Genomic DNA, 14,179 nt, shown 5'->3' with positions numbered 1-14,179 from the left:
CCTCTCCCCCTTTCAATCTCTCTCTCTAAATTTAAAAAAAAAAAGAAGCAATTAACCACTTAGAATTTTTATATAAATATAATTAAAATCACGTAGTAAGTGATAACCCTATAATACCTTACATTTCCCTTAATTCTTAAAGGAAGATAAAATGTAAAGTAATATTTATAGAAAAACAGTCAAATAAGCATTTAGTTCTTTCCATCATTTAAGGCAGAGCTTTACTGTGTAGGAGAATCACCAGAGGATCTTGTTAAAATGCAAATTCCGACTTTATAGGGCTGGGGTGGGTCCTGGAAGTCTGCATTTCCTACCGACTTCCCGGCCACACAGATGCTGCTGGTCTGTGGATCACACTTAGGACTAGCAAGAATTTAAGGTATCTTAAGTGTCAAAAGGCCTATTCCCAATTTCCTAGCTTATCAACTGAAAGCCTCCTCCGACCGGTGTTAGCAGCAGCAGCTTGTTCTAACAGCTGGAAGGAACAGACTGTCGTAGGCTACCAACTGCTTCTTAACAATCAAGGAGCAAAGAGAGGAGCTGGAGAAGAGGAAAGAGCTTCAAGGAGGAAGCACAAAAGGTCTCTGCAGACTCTCTTTCTGTCTTCCATTTGGTTTCCCCGAGGAGGAGATGAAAAATATACACCTGAGTCATCAGTATGGTTATCTCCCAGTTTCCAACTCAAGGAATCCAATCTGGCTCTGCTTCCCTGAAATGGACTTAACACAGAATGACTATTTCTATTAAGGAATAAAGTTTCCAACCATTTTTACAACCTTCTTTCGAAGAAAGAAATGTATCTTCTTTAACAGTATGATTATTTTTCCCTTTGTAACACTTGACAACGAACTTAAAGGCAACACTTCATTGAGAAGGAGACGTGTGAGTAAAACCCTGACGGAAGTGAAAAGGCATGCCGTGCAGAGGGGTCTGGGAGTAAAGCATTTCAGGAAAAGGGAACCGGAAGCAAAGGCCTTGGGATTGAAACAGCAAGGAGTCCAGTGTGATTAGAGACAACTCCCTCCAGCAGTAGAAACAAGGTCACGGAGATGATGGAGGAAGGGGAACGAATCACATGGGGCCCTGGGCTTTTGCACTGACTCTGGCGGTCTTTGGGGCTCTGAATGGGGGCCACGTTCCAGTGCGTACTGCAGGGTGGGCGCTCTGCACATGTATAAAAAGAAGGATATGCCAGGATCTTCCATGCTTGGCACCTCCCAGTATCCCTTCTGAGGTCCCTAGATAAGGGGCCGGGCAAGATCTATTGTCACTGGGCTTGAGGGAAAACCAAGAAATGGGTTATTGGTTATGTCCCAAACATGAAACCTTAATGGCAAACTTCTTTGTATGACTGAGCTCCGCCACCACCAAACGTTCAGCCCTGGTTCCAAATACTGATCAGAACAGCTGAAATTTCATATACCAAGGGAGAGAAAGGAGAGAAACATAGGGTCCTCTTTTCCTCATGGTGTGGTGCAAATGCAAAGTATTATCATCCATAAAATTTTAAAATTCACTCATCTCTCACAAAGTCTAAGAACACTCTACTCTCTAAGATTTTCTTAATATAGAAATGTGTTTTATAAAAGTTATGCTTTAAAAGTATTATTACTCTCGGGGCGCCAGGGTGGCTCAGTCAGTTGAGCGTCCGACTCTTGATTTTTGGCTCAGGTCATGAACCCAGGGTCGTGGGATAGAGGTCTGCACTGGGTTCCAGGCTGAGCGGGGAGCCTGTATGAGATTCCCTCTCTCCCTCTGCCCCTCTCCCCTGCCCACGCGCTCTCTCTCTAAAAGTTAAAAAAAAAAAAAAAAAGTATTATCACTCTAAAAAATAAACAAATAAATAAAAGTATTATCACTCTGACCCAGTAATTTCACTTCTGAAATGGTATCCTATATGCAAGTAATCCTAGCAGTGAAAACAACTTTAATCACAAAGATACTCGCCATATTTTATTTATAATCACAAAAAAAAACTAGAAGCAATTTAAAAGTTTGGCAACAGTTAGATGATTAAATATATTAATAGTGTAATATATGAAATATTAAGTACATATATTATATATAGATAATAAACATTAAATACATTAAGATTACATTATATATATATATTCTGTAGAATATCACGCAGCCATTAAAAATGACATCACAATATGGCATCTGTGTCACAATTTGCATGTATACTATGATTACAACTTGTAAACTACACAAGCACAGAGGAAAAAAAAAACACTATGTAGGCAGGAAAAAAAACTGCAACATACATACCAAAATATTAATAAGAGTTGTATTTGAGTAACTGAACTAGGTAAATCAATTTTAATTCATATTTTCCAATTTTTGTAAGTGACTGCACTTGGCTTACAATTTTAAAAATTAAAATAACAGACCTCTTTGCTCCCACCTTTTTATTTCCAATATGGATCTCAAACGATATCACCCCTATATATGTTACCATCCAGCCTAGAATATGTTAATAATTACAGGAAGCACTGTGAAGCACTTATTGTGTCAGGCCCTGGGTTAAATGCTGGACCCAGGTCATCTGATTTAACCTTCACAACAGTCTGTGATGAAGGTACTACTCGAGATGAGGAAGCAGAGGCGAGTAATGCTGGGGCCACCAGCCAGGGATGCACTGGGCCTTGGACACTGGATCCAGTTCTTGGACACTAAAATCTGTACTCTTATCCACAGCACTGTACTGCCTCCCTCCAGCAGTGTACAAGTATTTAATAAATAATAGACCCCGAATCAGAACTCTCCCAGCAGTATGCCAACAAAGTATCAACTGAGAAACGTGCCCACTGCGGCACCCTCCTGTTCCCATCATATCATTTATCTCGTCTGCTGCTCCTTCAGTCGGCCTCCCTCACTCCTCACCCGGCCCTTTCCTTTACTCCTCTTATTTCTCTCCTACATTTCCCTACCTGTATCATAAACTTTCCAGCAGCATCCTTCCACCACTTAGCTTCAATAGTAACACTCAAATAAAATCAACTGCTGCCCTGAAGTTTCTTAGAAACCAGAAATTATACATGGGAAGCCTTAAGCCCCATTTGGCTGCAGATGTGTTTTGCTTAGATCTCGTATTTTGAAAAACTTGGATTAGTCACCAGCACTTAAAAATTAGGATGAATTCACATCAAGACGCTAATTTTAAAGTTTCCCTTAAAAACTAAATGATTGCCAACAAGAGGTCCGACATGGTATCAGTCTCCTGAAACTGATTCTCCAGTTTGCCACAGTCTCCACCAGTGCCCGCTGTCTTACACCTGGCTCTCTTCAACTCTCTTTACTCTTTAAAATATTTTTCTTAAGTTTATTCATTTATTTTGAGAAAGAGAGAGAGTGTACACATGCATGGGAGGGGCAGAGAGAGAGGCAGAGAGAGAGGAAGAGAGAGAATCCCAAGCAGACTCCGTACCATCAGCACAGAGTGTGGTGTGGGGCTCGAATTCACAAACCAGGATATCATGACCTGAGCCGAAATCAAGAGTCAGACGCTCTAACGGACTGAGCCACCCAGGCGCCCCTCAACTCTCTTCACTCTTATGGAACCCGAAGCCTAGCCCCCAAATCACGGAGTTTGTAACCTCCATCAAATACTTTAAGGGGTGGCATAAAGTCCCAGGAGATGTGGTCACATGCCATTCTCACTTTACGCTAAATTCTGCAAACTCTTCTCAGTGACGCCAGCAACCAAGTGGCCTATTGTTGGATCTAAACCACAGGGAAAATAAACTCAAATAAAATCAACTGCTGCCCTGAAGCAGTTGCAACAGCAAGCCTACAGAACCCCGGGCCACAGCAGGTTCAAAAGCACTTTCTATTGCCAGCTCACTGGATCAACTCATCCTTGGATTCTGTCGCAAGTCAAATATTCTTTTGGGATTAGCCAAAGTCCTGACAAGGTCCTAGACCTCAAACTAGGAAGTTTTCTGATGATGAGACTAACTAATAAGTCCAGTAAGAGCTGTGAACCAGTTACTAACCACTCAGTTTGGTTTGGGCTTTTTAAGTTTCAGCTTTGGTAGGTTCCTGATATTATGAATTTTACATGCTAAGATAATTGAAGTATCTATCTTCTTTTATTCTCTAAGTAGCCATTCAAAATCCATATTTTTACGGTAATGTAAATCCATTAGGAGAGAACTAGAAAGTGCACTGAGAGATCAATCTTACACTGGAAGATATATAGACTACATGACCTTTTCCATCTCTAATTTCTGATACGTTAGTCTATTGTGCCCAACCTGAACTATGAAAAAATCTTTTCACCATTCCAGGACAGAGAGAATAGGACATAAAGGAAAGTACTGGAGATCCACAAGTCCCACTTAGAACTAAATTCATGTCTCATAAACTTCTGTTCATGCTGTGTTTATGGGAGAACTGAGAAATGATGCTGTGTTTGGAGGGGTGGGGGATGGACATTTCATTTATCATTCACTGCTTTCAATATTTTAAATTTAGCTTTTCTTCTAAATTTCAAACAATACTACAGAACAGTTTTAAATAAGGAAGACGAACACTCACAAAGAGATTAATAACCCTGTAAGGTAAGTAATTCATAGTTTTTAAAGATTCACCAATAACTAGAACAAAGCTACCATCCAGTATCTTTCCATTTTGTGAGAGACGCTATTATGCTGAATACGTACAGAGCTATTTGCGACTTACGAAAGCAGTCTGCACCTGATAATAACAATGTTGACTGAGGCTGAAAGGAGAAATAGAGAGTTTTTGCTTCTTAGGGAAGAAAACTCAAACGTATATGGCAACTCTCATAAAAAACATACTCAGCAAAGTTTCTCTGTTGCACAATAACTATTTCCTAAAAGCCTGTTCAGGAACAAACTAAGTCCAAAAAGGAACTTCCATTTAACCCCACAGTAAAAGAAATCAACCATATTTCATGAAAAATGAAAAACTAGCCAAAAAGCAACTCATTCCAAAATCCTGCCTACCTAACTATAAACACAATGGGAAATGTCTCCAAAAATATACAACATTTACTTTGTTTTATGATTCTATTGCTTTAATTTTTTCCTGGTTTTATTTTTAAGTAATTCATTCCAACTTCCCCTCCCCCACCACAGAAAGCTCTACAAAGTCTCATCTGTGCAACTGAAGAGTCCATGTAATTCTCTTAGAGAAATTTGCATCATTAGAGTTGACATGTGCCCTGTTAAATTAGTATTTCAACACCAAGTCACGTCTAAAAGACTACTTTTTCACTGTTACACGAAGATACTGATTTTATAACCAGCATTTTCACTGATTTTTTTTTTGCTTTATACGTTATAGCAGTTTTGAATTAAAAAGCAAATATGTACATATATATATCAAACAAACCTGACCACTCCACGCACAATACAGATTGCACAATAAGCTCCAATTGTGGTTGATCATACAGTCGAAAATCCTGAACTGGGCCATGACGGCTCACGGCACAGTCTGCGTGTATGTCTTCTCTGACTCAGCTCCCGTCAGCACCGGAGCGCTGTTACCAGAGCTCTGCAGTGATGTGAGCCGCAAACACGCTCTCCCCCTCCCTTTCCTGTCCAAGCAGCAATAACTAACCGGCAGAACTATATCATCTTCCCAAACACTGGTACGTGTAAATTACAAGAGCATGAAGGAAAGACTTCTCACAAAAGCCTCATTCTGACTTTATTATCATCTGATTTTTAAAAAGGTGATTGCTTTTTCCTTCTTTCCGGAAGTCATAGGCTAGCATTTATAGAGTCCATGAAAACACAATTTGGGAAGCTGGTACAATAAATCCATCGTGCTGACGACATCCCACAACAAACCAGCTCCCCATTCGATGCTGTGGCAGCATCAGTGACCACGCTGTGTTCAATCCAAAGGCATCTCTGAATCCTGTCTTCATCTCTCAGTACGTCTCGCCCTGCTAACAACTCCTTAAAGGTCTCTCTCATCCCGGGTACCCTGCCATGGTTCTCTTGGTTCTCTTCCTACTTCTCTGACCATTCCTTCTGGAAAGGGAGCCTAGACTGCAGTAAGACAGACTTCACCTCCTCAACTGCTATCTACCAGATGTAGGACCAGGAGCTAATGGCATAACCTTTGAGCTTCAGCTCATCCATTTATAAAACGGAGATACTAACACCTGCCCTCATGGGGGTTCTAGTATGAAATAAAATGACATATGTAACATGCTTAAAACAGTGTTTAACAGACCCCTAATAAGTAATGGTTATTAATATTCTTAAGATGGGCTTCCTTCCTGTCCACATTAGAATTCTACCTCTCATCTCTTATGCTGTCCCTCCATGATGTCATCCTCCAGACCCATGATTTTGTAAGTATGAATTACCTGCAAACCTCTCTTTGGCCCCACCCTTTCTCCCAAGCCCCCATCTCACGTCTAAACTCTTGTCAAGTGCGTATACCTCGATACCTTATACTAAAGTGCGTATACCTCGATACCTTATACTACATGTCCCAAACTGGACTCATTATCTCCCCATCACAACCCACACCAGCTCTGTGTCCCTCATCTGCAGTATGGTGGCACAATCCATCCCCTTGGTCACCGAAACAGAAACCAGCCATCCTAGACTCCCTCTCCCTTACCTCTCACATCTGTCACCAGATCCTGTCTTTTCAACTAAAACGTGTGAATCGGCCCCTTTGCTATTCCTACTATCACTGCCTAAATTCAGACCCCATCGGCTTTCTCCCGGCTTACCACGAGGACCTCTAGCTGGTCTCCCAAACACCCTGGCCCACTCCTTTCTGGAATCCCACCTCCAGAGGACTACCAAAAACAATCTCTGAAACTACACACTAATCCTATGACTACCCCACCTAAATCCCTTCCTGGTTCCTTTCTGCCTGTGGCAGTGTTTCCTAAAAACTGTTCCTACTTCTTCCATAGGACGCAGAATACGAATTAGTTAAGTGAAAAAAGGTTTTCAGGGCAAAATAAGCTTGCCAAAAGCCAGGTTAAACATAGATAAACAAAGTTGCAAGACTGCTAAGAGTCTAAGTAGGATGAGATTCAAAGGCTCCTGGAAAGCTTGTTTTTAACTAGTTCTTCTTGAAATCGTTAGCTGATTTTTCTTCCTCTATCTTTTCCTTAATTGGTGGTGTTCCCTAAGGTTCTGACCTTGGCTCTTTTCTCTCATCTCTCTCAATGAGCTCATCTATTTCCCAAACTATAATTATAGTACACACTGGCTTAATTGACCTCTGCCTAAATGACTTGCCAGACAAACCAAAATCCTCAATTCCTGCTGTATGAACCCTGGCTGGGCCCATGGCAACTCAACTCTTACGTTTGGGAAGACAGTCTCTAGCCACTTCATTTCCGCTCCCACCAAATGAGATGCACGCTCAACACAACCAGTTTGTTTTTGCACACCTCTGTATGTTGGTTTTATTTGTATTACTGTGGTTATGTACCTTAGATGATATACAAACTGATGAAACAGGAGTAAAAATGAGAGTTGCTATTTCTATGAAAACCCGAATGCTTTGAAAAGATTCAATAAAGGCTGCTGCTCGCCTCTAGATTTTTTTCCTTCCTTGGTCTTGTACTCTTTTCTCCAGTAAGATACTAGAAATTCTCTCTAGCTGTAGCCACTAGGCATATTCAAAGACTAAGGCTGTTCCCTCTGCCAGAAGATTCTTCTCTCTACCTAGCTAACTCCTACCGGACTAAAAACAATCTTCCCAGGAAGACATTCCCTGATCCCTACACTAGGTGAGGTCTGTCTGTTCTGTGTTTTCACAGCTACCCACTCTTCTCCTAAGATAATATTCATTGCATTCTATTAAAATTATGTGTTCAATTGTTTGTACTTCTCATTATCCATGTATATCCATGAAGGCACAGACCAGACCATGTCTGGATTTTTTCACTGGTGTTTCCTCATGTCTGGCACTTAGAAGGTACTCAATTAATATTTTTTGAATGTGTTAATAAATGTTGAAGGATGGTTCTAAGTATAATAGAAATCTCTGGCACTAGAAGCATCAAATGTGAATCATTTTAAGATAGATTAACTTTTAGGGGCACCTGGGTGACTCAGTCAGTTAAGCACCTGACTCTTGGTTTCGGCTCAGGCCCATGATCCCACGGTTCCATGGGTTCGAGCCTCACATGGGGCTCCACACTGACGGTGCACAGCCTGCTTGGAATTCTCTCTCTCCCCTTCTTTCTGCCCCTCCCCAGCACAGGCTCACTCTCTCAAAATAAATAAATAAACTTAAAACAAAACAAAAAGATTAACTTTTATCCTAGGAACCAAAGGGTCATTATCACCAATTGTGAGCCAAACACAAAATGCTTCCTTCCTGAATGATCTCATTAAGCTGTTGAAACAGACAGGATTCTAGCAAAATCCCCAAATACCTATACTATTCTATCCCCATATTGAGATTCTGAAAAATTCTGGGAGAGGGGAAGGAAAAGTTTCAGGCATCTGATGTCCAAAAGTTCCCAGGTGAGTGATAGATCTTATTAGTTAAGAGCTACTGCACAGAAGCACATACCAAAAATAAGTAATAATACATAAATAAAGACTCAGAGACTCAAGGTCCAACTATAATCAAGCTTTTATCAATCATTCCTAAACACAGTGTATACTTCAATTGTAATATTGTAGCAATACTAATTTTCTGGTTTTGACAACTGTCCTATGGTTACTTCAGATGTACATGAAAGAAATTTGGGTGAAGACTCTAAGACAACTCTACACTATCATGCAACTTCTCTGTGAGTCTAAAGTTATTTCAAAATAAAAAAAGCTAATATGAAAAGGATCATAAACAACTGAAACCCAGGGGCAAGGAACACTCCCAAGATCCAGACGTGATCTCAAAATACCATTCACCACTAAAAGAAAGCAGGACTTCTTAGAGAAATGGCTGGTTCTAAGGTCCTGGGCAGGAAATGTACATAAAAGATGAGCTAGAAAACCACACGGGCCCATGTCTCATGGACTCAGTTGAAAACTTGAAGAGGCTACCACTGGTCAAAAATGGGATAACTGGAGCCAGTATAAAAATTGAAACCTAGGAGCTATGTTTGCATTTGTCAGCTAATAATACGAGATAGGCAGATAAATACAGAAATACATACATATAGGTCACCTTTGAAAGCTGACCAGGGAACTGATCATTTCTGTAAGTAAAGGGAAAGAATTAAGCAAAAAAAATCATAAAGTCATATGATCACTACTTTTTTTTACAACATATGGTTCATACTTCTAAAAAATTAGTTAATCTATAATCCCATATTGACACTTCTGAAATTCAAACAACCCTGAAAGTCAAAACATATTTTGTAACTCACCGAATGGCAAAATCTGCCCTTCCATGACCTGACACAAAGCTCTTTCTAAGCTTTTATTTATTCCCTATAGGATAAATATTCCTACATTGTCAGCAGAAATTACTGATAGCGGGGTGCTGTCCCAGAACCTGCATCATCTTAAATTTCTAAAATCTGAAGACTTCTGGATTCTGAAAAACACAACGACTTTGGATTACAGATCTGTACAAATAACACGGGAATTGAGGGTAACTAGGCAGCAGGAGTCCAAAAGAAAAAAAAAAAAAAAAAGAAGCGGGGGGAGAAGACCACAGAAAGCAAGACCATCCACCCTGAACTGGGAACATCAGCTTCACCTAGAGTCACTGAGGTCAGAGAAAGCTTTACAAGCAGATAAACCCTGAGCCAAATTTTGAAGGAAGTGTGGGAATTAACATAAACGACAAGCCATGAGAAAGGCATTTCAGGCAAAATGAACAAGATCAGACATGATAACACTTCAGACTTCCCATATATTCAAGGGACAACGGATCGGCCATTTGGCTTGAGTAAATGCCCCATCTGGCTCTTGGTGGACAGTAAGAAGACACGTGGAAGAAGGAGATGTGCTTTAAGTCCTGCCATGGTGATTCAGCGTTAAATGAACTTCAAGTTTTCCTCAAAAACACATCTTTTATATGTGATATATGGTGATTGTCAGGATTAAATAAGGTACATAATAAATGTTAAGGTACTTAATAAGGGTTCAGTGTTCACTCTTAAAACCCTAAAAAAATATCTAAAATCTACTTTATCTCCCTGTATGTTTCCAGGAAACAGGCATTACAGCCTAGCACTTACAAAAAGCATATTAAGATTAAATAGGCTGGGGCGCCTGGGTGACTCAGTCGGTTGAGTGTCCGACTTCAGCTCAGGTCATGATCTCGCCATCTGTGAGTTCGAGCCCCACGTCAGGCTCTGTGCTGACAGCTCGGAGCCTGGAGCCTGCTTCAGATTCTGTGTCTCCCTCTCTCTCTCCCCCTCCCCCACTCATGCTTTCTCTCTCTCTCTGTCAAAAATAAACATTAAAAAAATTTTTTTAATAAAAAATTAAAAAAGATTAAATAAAAGGCTAGTCAATGCCCATAGTATAAACACATAAAGGGCAATAGGAATAAAAAATATTGAAAGACTGTGACACTCAAAACTGGAGACAAATAAATAAATATTGCATGCTAGAAGTCAAAGCGCTAATTAACTTTTTTCTGATTTATGTATTTTTAGGCAAAAACAAGTATAAACTATATAGCTCTTGGGGCACCTGGGTGGCTCAGTCAGTTAAGCATCTAACTCTTGGTTTAGGCTCAGGTCATGATCTCACAGTTCCCTGAGTTCAAGCCCCTCATGGGGCTCCACGTGGACAGCACAGAGCCTGCTTGGGATTCTCCCTCTCCCTCTCCCTCTCTCTCTGCCCCTTCCTGCTTATGTTTGCATGCTCACTCTCTCTCAAAATAAATACATAAACTTTAAAAAATAAACTGTCACAGCTCTTTAACAACCATATCACCTTTTGCAAAGGCTTAACTACTCTTTTACTTCCAGCTATTGGAGATCTATTCTGATGGTCTGTATTTTTGCTCTCTTCCAACTAAAGGTTTGAGACCATCCTGGCCAACAAAATCTTCTAGAAATATACACAGTTAATCTAACAGAAACAAATTCACTTTTTCCTGACCTTGCCTGTTCATATTATCTGCAGAAAAGCAAAACCATCACCATAAAACCTCCAGGAGCTTACAGGTTATAAAACAGTAGAGGAAGGAGATTAGCAGAAACAACGATTAAATAAATAAAGATGTCTATAGAACCAGAACACATTAAAATATTTCAAATAAGAACTGTTATCTGATTTAACTCTTTAAAGAGGAAAGCTTAAAAAATACTATCACCAACATTACTCTTTCTTGGGGGTCCAGTGGCCAATTTGCTTGTGAGAATCAACAGAATCAAACAGTAGTTTGTAAACAGCTACTCACAGCTACCTAGACCCTAGCTTTTAAAAAAAAATCAGATACAAAAACACTAATCCAAAGGGATACACGCACCCCTATGTTTATAGCAGCATTATTTACAATAGCTAAATTATGGAAGCTGCCCAAGAGTTCATCAATAGATGAATGGATAAAGAAAATGTGGTACACACACACACACGCACACACACACACACACAGTGGACTATTATTCAGCCATAAACAAGAATGAAATCTTGCTGTTTGCAACATGAATACAGCTGGAGAGTATAATGCTAAGCAAAATAAGTCAGTCAGAGAAAGACAAATACCCTATGATTTCACTCAGATGTGGAATTTAAGAAACAAAACAAACACGCAGAGGGGGAACCAAAGAGGAAAACCAAGAAACAGACTCTTAACTGTAGGGAATAAACTGATGGTTACCAGAGGGGAGGTGGGTGGGGGGATGGGTGAAATAGATGATGGGGATTAAAGAGTGCACTTATGACGAGTACTGAGTAATGTCAAAAGAAGAAGAACAACAACAACAGCAACAAAGCTGGAAGACTCACACTCCCCAATTTCAAAACTTATTATAAAACTACAACAGTGGTACTGGCACACTGTAGTATAGGCTAGACATATAGACCAATGGAATAGAGAGCCCAGACATAAATCCGCACATATACGGGCAATTCGTTTGCAATATAGGTGCCAGAACCATTCAATAGGGAAAGGATAGTTTTTCAAACAAACAGTGCTGGGAAAACTGGATATCCACAAGAATGAAGTCGTACCTTTACCTTATACCATATAGAAAAACTGGCCTAAAGTGGATCAAAAATCTAAATTTAAGAGCTAAAACTATAAAGGTCTTACAAGATAACATGGAAATTCTCCATGACCTTGGATTTGACAACAGTTTCTTCATTATGATGCCAAAAGCATAGGCGACAAAAGGGAAACATAAATTAGGCTTCATAAAAATTAAAAATCAGATACATTAAATGACACTGTATGGAAAGTAAAAAAGAAAACACACAAAACGGGAGAAAATATTTGTAAATCATATATCTGATAATGGATTAATATCCAGAATATAAAGAATTCCTACAAGTTAACGACAAAAACCACACCCAATTTAAAAATGGGCCAAGACCTAGAACAGACATTTTTCAAAGATGATAAACAGCCAAGAAGCACATGAAAAGATGCTCATCAGTAGTCATTATGGACATGCAAATCAAAACCACAATGAGATTTCGCTTCATCCATATGCTGGTTGGCTACGATTTTTAAAAAAGTAGTATTTTAAATATCAGATAACAAGTACTGGTGAGGATGTGGAGAGACTGCAAGGCTCATACACTGCTGGCAGGAATGTAAAATGGTCAGTCACTGTGGAAAACAGTTCAACAGTTCCCCAAAATGTTAAACACAGGGTTACTATATGACCCAGCAATTCCATGTCTGAGTATATAATCAAAAGAATTAAAAACAGGGGTTCAAACAGAAACTTGTACACCAATATTTACAGCAGCATTATTACTATAGTCAAGGCGAAAACAGCCCAAATGTACATATCAACAGAGGAATGGATAAGAAAATACACTATGTACATACAGAAGAATATCATTCAGCCATAAAAAGGAATGAAGTTCTGATGCGTTCTACAACATAGGTGAACCTTAAAAACTTTATGCTAAGTGAAATAGTCCAGGCACAACAGTACAAATAATGTATGATTCCATTTATATGAGCTATCTAGGACAGGAAAATTCATATTAAACATAGAATAGAGTAGGCGCCCCTCCTCGGTGACTCAGTCGGTTAACTGTCTGACTCTTGATATCAGCTCAGGTCATGATCTCACGGTTCATGGGTTCGAGCCCTGTGTTGGGCTCTGCGCTGACAGCGCGGAGCCTGCTTGCAATCCTCTCTCTCTCCCTCTCTCTCTGCCCCTCCCCTGCTTGTGCTCTCTGTCTCACAATAAATAAATAAACTTAAAAAAAAATAGAGGCTACTAGGGGTTAGGGGAATGGGGAGTTACAGCTCAATGGGTACAAAGTTTCTGTGCAGGATTATGAAAATGTTCTAGAAACAGTGATCATTACACAACACAGTGAATTGTATTTAATGCACTTAACTGTACATGTAAAAATGGTACACATTTCATGTGTGTTTCACCACAATAAAAAAAGTTAATCAAAAACTTCTGAACCAAGAAGAAAATATGAACTATAATTACTGATCATAACTAAGGGAAACATTACAACATAGGCTCTTACCTACATAAGAATCTAGTACTACAGTAATTAAGTACAAAATTGTCATAAGCGAACAAATCAACGACCTTTTTTTTTTTTCTTTTTTTAAAAACTGAATTCAGAGAAGTTTACTTATTTATGTTGGCTTCCAAAACAAATTAAAGGCTGAGATAAAATTAAATTGCCTAATAGTTGTATGCCAGTCTCCTTAAACCCAAGACATATCAACATTTTGCAACTTAAAATCTACAGAACATGTAGTTTTTCAATAATTTTTCATATTCAACTATCTTTAAGTTTTCAATGTTAGCTACAACTAAGAAAAAAATAAAAATTAAAAAATTTTCTCTATCAAAAAACAAAACTTAAGAATTTTTCCGAACTACCTAGGAGGATAAGAGAAGTCCAATGATATGATGTAATGATATGATGTTAGGGCTATAAATTAAAGGTTTAAGAGGTCAACTTTCTGAAAGGTACAGCAACTCTCTCTCCCTGACCATTCTCAAAAAAAAAAAAAAAAAAAAAAAAAAAAAGCTTTGGAATTAGATCTTAGAAATCACAGAAGCTAAAAGTATTTTGATTTCCTTCTTTTTAAAACATATAGTTGG

At 39.1% G+C, this 14,179-nt stretch overlaps 1 protein-coding gene across 5 annotated transcripts in view; it reads right to left on the bottom strand.

Annotated features, from left to right (window-relative positions):
• The window catches only part of ARHGAP21 (Rho GTPase activating protein 21), a 136,500-nt gene that overhangs the window by 104,015 nt on the left and 18,306 nt on the right, over positions 1-14,179 (bottom strand). The gene's annotated exons all lie outside the window — the stretch shown is intronic.

This window comes from Panthera pardus, unplaced genomic scaffold (genome assembly GCF_024362965.1).
Source record: "Panthera pardus isolate Hobbes unplaced genomic scaffold, ASM2436296v1 HiC_scaffold_6, whole genome shotgun sequence".
Lineage (NCBI taxonomy): Eukaryota > Metazoa > Chordata > Mammalia > Carnivora > Felidae > Panthera > Panthera pardus.
This window is presented reverse-complemented; position numbering and strand designations above follow the sequence as displayed.